At 40.4% G+C, this 9610-nt stretch overlaps 1 pseudogene; it reads left to right on the forward strand.

Moving 5' to 3' along the window:
* The first annotated feature begins 1597 nt into the window (after positions 1–1597).
* On the forward strand, positions 1598–2915 carry LOC121844908 (annotated as a pseudogene).
* The last annotated feature ends 6695 nt before the right edge of the window (positions 2916–9610 follow it).

The following is a 9610-nucleotide window of genomic DNA, read 5'->3' on the forward strand; positions in this document are numbered from 1 at the left end:
ATTTCTATATGCCACATTTCCCTCTATAAATGGTCGAAGTTGCAAGGCGCCGTAAATTCTCTATCTATAGGGATAGACACCTTCTGAATGTGACCCTTAGGCCTACTGGTCCAACAATTGTTTTTGCCACTATAGATATAGATTATGGAGTTTGCTCATACTTCTCTTCCGTCACTGCAAGTCCCCAATATCAACACAAGTATTGTTAATCTTCACTCTCCTTTGATTTGTCTCATTTACCTTGGCTAAAACGAATAGGCCTACCACATTTATTTTTTGATCGATCTAGATTGATTGATTTAATCTAGCCTTTCAATTATTGCAGAATTTTGAATGTGGGCCTCTGGCTGTAGTATATGAAGTGATATTTTCACAACCATTATGCCTTTATCCAAAGCACATCATTTCTTGAAATAAGCATTAACCTAATAAAAATGATTCCTCATTTGATTTGATTAAACTTCATGTCTAACTTCGTATTTTCAACATTTCTAACTCAACACGCTTCCCTATATTATAGTTGTTTAGTCGGTGCCATTTGTGCAAAATGTTAGAATTTAAGCCTCGATCACACCTATAGTGTTTAAGCAAAATGTACGCAGCATCATCTGGATATGTGTGCAACAAAAGTTCAACATTCACCATCTGCTACTGTTTCTGTCAAGCAGTCTATGCATACAATAAGATGCACATGTTCGATTAATCCAACATATGCACCACACAGAACGCACTACAACTGCCTCTGTAACACAATGCTGCAAGCCAAATGCAGCGTTCCATTGGAAATGAATGTACTTTTGGTGTACCAAAACACAATAAAGCTGTTGGTGTGATGGAGTCTTTAGGCACATTTTTATTGTGTAGCCTTTCATTCATACTCATACTTCAATTCATACTCTCCTCCATGTTTTGCACATGGGCATATGTTGCTAAAATATTATAAGAAAAATGTTCGAAGCGCCCTTTAGTAGGACATTATTATTTATTCAGAAAAAAAGCGTATACTGAGTTATCTTTGTTTTTGGCGCTTCACGAAATTACAATTATAGGCCATTTTCTTTTTGAAAATGTGTTATTGATGTGGTGATAGTTCAGATGATCTAGGGCGGCTATATGTCTACTCCTCCATATATTTGATATTTCGAATAGCCATCTACAAGTAGGCCTTGGTCTAATAGGATAACATCATTTTCCCCCACCATATTGATATTATAGTTGTCACTTATTAAACGAAAGGTAATTTACTGAATGGAATTTGAAATATGATGTTGATTTTGGAGTGATGGGATGATGATAGGTAACGGTTGGTACTTTGGTACCGATTGCCTTGTTTCGATTGGTTAAGAGCTTCTCCTCGATCATAACCATGACATCACAGTCACCTGATCCAATACGGTTACAGTTCCAACAGGAAACCAACGAGAGAGGATGCTGGACATCTTGGAAGTCTCACGGTGCTTCATAACTTTCTCAGCCTCCCTTTTCTCCGTTTAAGGCGAGAAAGTTGTTCCATTTCATGTTTGTTTGGAGATAAAAAGGCTTTGGATTTTTTGAAGGATTGTTTTTTTCTCTTGAATAACTAACGTGAGAGGGGGGCTGAGCGCACATATTTTAAGCTTGTTTATTTTGTGTGAATGGAGAGGGCAAAGCCTTGCGCGTGAGCATCTATCCCTTTCAAAGAACTGACCCTTTCCCACCTGTTGGGGCAGGTGGTTTTGGCTCTGCCCGTGGAGTATGACATTGGACTTGGAGCCCATGGAAGATTTTGTTATTGACGTAGTGGGAGAGGGACTCAGGGATAACGGAGATGAGCATCTCGTGTCCTTACCTTTGGAAGAGGCGAGAAGCGCAGAGCATGAACCTGACACTTTTTTGTCTTCGAGCGGGCAGGACGAGGATAGGGACGACTACTCACCCACATCGAAGCGTCCTCCAGCAGCAAGTAAAAGCCCGGCGTCGGTAAAGCCTCCGTACTCCTACATCGCTTTGATAACAATGGCCATATTACAAAGCCCCAAAAAAGCGTCTTACCCTCAGCGAGATATGTGACTTTATCAGCCACCGATTCGTTTATTATCGTGAGAAGTTCCCTGCCTGGCAGAATTCCATCAGACACAACCTTTCTCTCAATGACTGCTTTGTCAAAATGCCCCGGGAGCCTGGTAATCCAGGGAAGGGAAACTACTGGACGCTGGACCCCAATTCTTCGGACATGTTTGAGAATGGGAGCTTTCTGCGTCGAAGGAAGAGGTTCAAACGCCAGCATTTTCGTTTCGGGGGTGCTCAAGGAGCAACCCCTTGAGCCCAGTGGCTTTCACAACTTGTATAGTACTTATGGACTTGGCACAGCGGGTCTTCAGCTACCCAGTTTGGAGATATATCCGTTCGGCTTCCATCACCATGCACACTCGTCATGCGCGCCCACCATCCCACCTGTTAGCTGCCTGCTACCGGCTTTGTCGAGCCTGTTTACCCGGAACACTTTCGCTGCCAAGGCTTTTCTTCAATCACAGCAGCCTGTCACTATCGGGTCCTTCAATCCGAGCCGCTGTGCCACCTTTTCTTCCGCTTTGACCTCCTGCGCTCCCTACGCGTCCCCTGCGCTGTTCCACTCCACGGCGTCACCACATCTCGCCAGTTTACATCAAGAATATCAGAAATTACAAACTCAGCGCAGCACCTCTGACCTGGCTAAATGATCAGTGCTTGTGAATATTTTAGTTGTGTTTCAGACTTTACATTTTTAATTTGTATCTCAGGTGATAGATATTTTTGAAGCTCTTGTGGAAAAAGTTATTTGGCAAATGGTAATTAGATGGACTTTCTGGTTCATCTAGGCCTATTTGAAAAGTTCTTAAGAATGCTGTAGATGTATGCCTTGCATTGATTACATGTTTCATAGCATCTTGCTTTTTACTGTCTAATGTATGAAGTACATTTGTCAATTGAAATGCAAATATTTAACTGGCGAGTTTCCTTTTATATTCGGAAAGAAATAAAGTATTTAAAACAATATATATAACTCAGTCATTTTCTTATATGCCTTTGCGTCACTGACCTGACCATGTTGGCACAATTGAAGATCTGTAATTGATGCCTTTAACTGATGATTGCATAGCGTATATTTTTAATCAATGGAAATATAGCTGCATTTAAAAAATTTAAAAAACTATAGTAGGCCTTAATGCGTAGTGGACTTGATTGCATCTTTCAGCAGGAAAACCATTTAATTCAAAATGTTGTTGATTGTGTAGATGACGTGTGGGTTAAATTATGTTCAGAACCTTTTACAAAATTAGGGTCATTTAGTTTGGCTGGTTAGCATTTCTCTAATAATAAAATATGATGCTATTCAATGATATGATGTTTAGCCCGTATGTAAAAAATGTAAGCCTATTAGGTCAAATAAAATTCTTTAAATAATTGGCAAATTTTGACGGTATAGCTTTAAAAGTGTCTGTCGAAACAGGGACTGAGGATCAAGCGATGTGCGGAATCAGACAATATAAAGATCACATGAACGAGATGCAATATTGTGTTGACTAATCTATTCTAAATCAAGTATCCTGGAATGTTATGACTACATGTTGAGGATTTTCTGATACTACAATTGAAACATTTTATTTTTTGTTCGTTTTTTTTATGGCTACAATATAGGCCCTACTGCAATTATTTATATATCATGAACATCTCTCAATGTGGTTGTTCTGCAGCATCTCGCTGTCGTTTGCCATTCATCCCCCAAAAACTGACGCTTAAACACATTGTAAATTAATGCTCTTTCTAAATTTGAAGTCTAGAAGTAACGGTCTGTGCAGCTGCGCAGCTTTCAGATTGTCAGTTGAGTTACACCACATCCATCCATTTGTTCAACATCGTATTATAATGGCCTGATTTTGCGTCATTCTCCACACAGCCTGCTCGATCTCAAACCAAAAATTGAAAAAATCTGTACAACACATTCAAAGACTTCATATTTTCTTGTCGGATTATGAGGTAATTTCTAAATCCGCATTTGGTTGTCTCTCTCCAAAGCATTCCTTATGAGATTTTTTTTCATATAAATGTTTTAATATGTTTGTATGGGAGATGTAGCTTGAGCCTATAGCTTACTATTCAAAGAGGTATACCACAAACGAACCGTTGCCAGTTGAGGATTTATTCAAATATGTGTTTAAATAGACATCGACACGACGTGATTTAATTCGGTTTTGCTAGAACCAGATTCGTGGAATATAGATCTATTAGTCAGAAAATAAAAGCAATATTACATTGTAAGAATATTAAAGCCCTATTAAAGCCCTGAGAATTCTGGATGTTTTAAAAACAATATTTTAAAGTAATTAATAACAAATAGCTTTATAACTTGATAGATATCACAATCAAGTAAAATGGTGATACTGCATGCTATATATTTGTGAAACATAAAAGGAACAAAACATAAAAGGAATATAAAGGTTTCCTTAGCCTCTTAATATCGTTTAAAATATCTGGAGCCACATTGGAGATGATTCTAGTACTGTTTCAACCCAAAGGAACAGACATTTCTCATGCATTATAATGAAGATTGAGTATTTGAGACAGATTATTCATGTAAATGTTGAATTATAAAATTAACCATATTTGCTGTTTTCTTTTAACATCCTTGTTTGGATTTATTGTGTGTTTTTCTTTTACTTCTATGCCAGACCGTGCTGTGTTACACTGAACATGACAGGAAGAAAATAATGTTAGGTTTCTTGGGAGGAAAGTATTTATTTAATTCTATTCTAAGTCTAGTTTAGATTGATGACTACTCTAAAGCTTTTTGAAAAGGGCTGATGGATAGAAGTACAAAATCCAATTCAGTCTAATGCCGTTTGGCACCCATTGAAGGAGTTAAATAAATGTAAAAGATTGTTGCCTGATGGCGAATTGTTAAGTTGCTTGACTGAGAGAGAAATACACAATGATTTTCTTTGTGGGTCCCCGTTTGAATAAGGAATAAGTTTGATTCAGGAAATGTACAGACTCGCTCATACTGGGTCACACTGTTTATTTGATCCTTTTTGTGGTCATACATTTTTTTTGCACATGAAACACTAAACGTTTATTATTGCTATTGATCATCTTAAACAGTGTGGTGGGAATTGTGGTGAAGTAACCTTAATAGATCCAGCATGAGATTTGTATCATCTGACAGTAAATATTTAGTGTTCGAATGATACTTATCTGCTTGAAAGAAAACTGAAAATACCACTAATGGGTCATTTTAGCCCATGTATCGAACAGAGACTGTATGATAACAGTGTCAGAGCCATAATGCCATCTTGTATTATGTGGTCAGTCATGATTCATCTCAGAACTCTGGTAAATTAGAAAATAGATAAAGTGTAAACTCTGGGACAGCCAGTGCCTTCATTGATTATACTAGCATCGTCAGGCCTCGGCAACATATACAGTTGAAGTCAGGTTTACATACACCTTAGCCAAATTCATTTTAAACTCAGTTTTTCACAATTCCTGACATTTAAACACAGTAAAAATTCCTGGCTTCAGTCAGTTAGGATCACCACTTTATTTTAAGAATGTGAAATGTCAGAATAATAGTAGAGAATGATTTATTTCAGCTTTTATTTCTTTCATCACATTCCCAGTGGGTCAGAAGTTTATGTACACTCAATTAGTATTTGGTAGCAATGCCTTTAAATTGTTTAACTTAGGTCAAACATTTTGGGTAGCCTTCCACAAGCTTCCCACAATAAGTTGGGTGATTTGGCCCATTCCTCCTGACAGGCTGGTGTAACTGGAGTCAAGTTTGTAGGCCTCCTTGCTCGCACACGCCTTTTCAGTTCTGCCCATACATTTTCTATATGATTGAGGTCAGGGCTTTGTGATGGCCACTCCAATACCTTGACTTTGTTGTCCTTAAGCCATTTTGCCACAACTTTGGAAGTTGCTTGGGTTCATTGTCATTGGAAGACCCATTTGCAACCAAGCTTTAACTTCCTGACTGATGTCTTGAGATGTTTGCTTCAATTTATCCATGTCATTTTTCCAACCTCATGATGCCATCTATTTTGTGAAGTGCCAGTCCCTCCTGCAAAAGCACCCCACAACATGGTGTTGCCACCCCCTGCTTCACGGGTGGGATGGTGTTCTTTGGCTTGCAAGCCTCCCCTTTTCCTCCAAACATAACGATGGTCATTATGGCCAAACAGTTATATTTTGTTCCATCAGACCAGAGGACATTTCTCCAAAAGTACGATCTTTGTCCCCATGTGCAGTTGCAAACCGTAGTCTGTCTTTTTTTGTGGCGGTTTTGGAGCAGTGGCTTCTTCCTTGCTGAGCGGCCTTTCAGATTATGTCGATATAGGACTGGTTTTACTGTGGATATAGATAATTTTGTACCTGTTTCCTCCAGCATCTTCACTAGGTCCTTTGCCGTTGTTCTGGGATGGATTTGCACTTTTCGCACAAAGTACGTTCATCACTAGGAGTCAGAACAACGTCTCCTTCCTGTGCGGTATGACGGCTGAGTGGTCCCATGGTGTTTATACTTGCGTACTATTGTTTGTATAGATGAACGTACCTTCAGGCATTTGAAATTGCTCCCAAGGATGAATTTGTGGACTTGTAGAGGTCTACAATTTTTTTCTGAGGTAGGCCTTGAAATACATCCACAGGTACACCTCCAATTGACTCAAATTAGCCTATCAGAAGCTTCTAAAGCCATGACATCTTTTTTCTGGAATTTTCCAAGCTGTCTAAAGGCATAGTCAACTTAGTGTATGCAAACTACAGATCCACTGGAATTGTGATACAGTGAATTATAAAATAAAATAATCTGTCTGGAAACAATTGTTGGAAAAATTACATGTGTCATGCACAAAGTAGATGTCCTAACCAACTTGCCAAAACTATAGTTAGTTAACAAGAAATGTGTAGAGTGGTTGAAAAATACATTTTAATGACTCCAACCTAAGTGTATGTAAACTTCCAACTAAGGTTGAGTCACTTTCCCTGGTCAGGTATGAGACCTCAAAGTCAAGCCGCTCCTCATGCATCAGTCAATGGGTCTGTGTGAAAGCTTTGTAGACGATGCAAAAGTCGATGCTCTTTTATCCAGAACAAATAGAGAAAGAGACAAACAAACAATCAGAAAAGCAGAGCAGTGCTGTTGATTGACAGAGAGAGAAAGGAGTGACCTTTATCTGCGGGGAAAGTCACTGCACCTGGCAAAATAAGCAAGACAGAAACTGTGCATGTATGTCCTCTTGTATGTGTGTTCAGCTGTCCTTTATCACACATTTCTTCTCCATCCCTGTCGTAAGGGAAGAAGAAACTTGCCAATAATCAGTTGTGTTTGACTTTATTTTACTTCCTTCAAGATGGGTGTCTAACAGGATGTGAGAGAAAATGTGACTACCTCCTCTTTTTCTGTCAGTGGAGACCTGTTGCATAACCCCTGGTAAGCACCACCTCTCTCCTACATTCTCTCTCTTATAGTCTCACTTTTGTTCTTGTTAAATGGCATGTGAAAGAATGTTCCTTGACTGCCAATTCATTTAGAAATAAAATATGTAAAAGGGCTCAGCAATTGTAACAACAATGACACTGGGCCTTAAATTGAATACATCACTACAGGAGACTCCAATCGATGTCACATTATGTTTATTCATAACACTATGAACTTGATGAATGTAGGTTTATGTGACTCCCATCAGTGATGCGTGCCCTGTTACCGCTCCAGGTTTCTACTCAGTTCCACGTGGATTATCAGTTATGACTTATCATAACTCACATCTTCCCTCTGATGTAGAGGCCATTTCCTGGGAAAAGTCTGTCGATTTAGTCAGAAGTCCATTCATGCCTGACACGGTTGCTATGCCATGCTTTCATTCGAGCATTATTAAGGCCAAGCCAAACAGGCAAGGTAAACTCATTCCTCCAACACCCACCTTCCCCTTTCTTCCTTTCCACAGCCAGATCACAGTGCAGAGAGTGGTGCATTGTGGGATATCCTTAGCTAATCAGTCATTAATGAAAAACAACGTTTAGATGTTAAAACAATGTTTCAATGTTATTCCTACATGTTATTCCTACATTTGAAATGCATCATTTGGAATGAGTTCCCTTGAATGTTTTTATTTTCCTGAACTGTTGAGAGTGGTTTGTAAGTTATTTAAATGGATTGAATTGAAATTTAATTGAAAGAGACTAAAGACAATACAAGCATTTAAGTGCAGCACAATTTCAAAGGGATTATCTGTTGGCTACAGTGATCAGAATTGAGGGGTGATAGTATCAATGTATAGAGGGGGAAGCTACAGTAAGTAGGTGGCATTTTGAGTTAGCCTTTGAAAAGCTAGCCCTGTGCTACGGCTGATCAGAGCAGAGGTTTTCTCCTCTCACTTTAATGGCTGACTTCCACAGGCCCGGCTTGTTGGCGTTTGCTTTTCCTGGCAGGGCTGATCCCTGCTGCCCCACTTTTGAGAGTTATTCAATTATATATCCTCCACCCTCTGCGTCTCCCTCTCTCCCCTGCTTCACCGGTCTGTGCTTCACCCTGCCAGGACCAGTAAAAAGGGTGCTGCATTGGTGCACCGTTCTCCAGTCTCGTGCCCAAGAATTTATGTGTGTGGCGCGGTGGAGGGCAGTGCAGTGTGTTTTGGAAAGGGACCCCCAACCCTCAGTGCCAGCAGATGACAGTGACATATAGCAGGAAAGCCACCCAGAAGGAGAATGATCTCACACCTCAGCCACGTGCTGAGAGAGAGAGAGAGAGGGGAGGATGAAAAAGAGGGAGAGAGGGGTAGAGAGAGGGAGGGAGAAAAAGAGGGAGAGAGGGGTAGAGAGAGGGAGGGAGAAAAAGAGGGAGAGGGGTAGAGAGAGGGAGGGAGAAAAAATAGGGGGAGAGAGGGGTAGAGAGAGGGGTAGGAGAGAAAAAGAGGGAGAGAGGGGTTTTATAGAGATGGAGAAGGGTTTACAGAGATGGAGATTGCAAGACAGGAAAAGACTAGTAGGCATGGGGTCTGATTAGGTGCCTGATAAGACAAGGGTGAAGTTATCTGAGTTGGTGTCGAGCCATAGATTTCCTGGTGTTAATCATAGAACCCTAATGGACTTTGCCTCTATATCCATGAATTGACTAACCACACCCTCCACCCACTGACTCCCTCTATATCCCAGAAGACTACCCAACTTCTCTCACGAAACACCAAGATCAAAATATTCTCGCAAACAACATCAAAATATCCGCAGTTGCGCTCTGGGTTTTATTGTTAATCGAATCAGCCTCATTATAACATCTGTGAGACAAAACACAGGCCCTCTAATGCAGCCATTATGCAGTTCAATGGGTGGCATTTGGTCATGACCCCCTTTTCCCAATGCCCCCTTCAATCTTCCTGGTACCCTGCTGCGTCCCAGCTGGCGACCTCATGCCCTCACCATATTCCTGCAGCCTGGCACCTCTTAGGGCTGGTGGGTGAAGAGAGCTCTACCCAATGTGCCCAATGGTTGGGCAACAAGAATCGGGCAATATCATGTACTCTACCTTCTTGTCGTCATCAAGTCCAGACCCACAGGTATGGACCAACAGCTCTAACCCTAGCACAACTGTGGCCAA

Source organism: Oncorhynchus tshawytscha, unplaced genomic scaffold, assembly GCF_018296145.1.
Source record: "Oncorhynchus tshawytscha isolate Ot180627B unplaced genomic scaffold, Otsh_v2.0 Un_contig_2910_pilon_pilon, whole genome shotgun sequence".
In the NCBI taxonomy this organism is placed as follows: domain Eukaryota; kingdom Metazoa; phylum Chordata; class Actinopteri; order Salmoniformes; family Salmonidae; genus Oncorhynchus; species Oncorhynchus tshawytscha.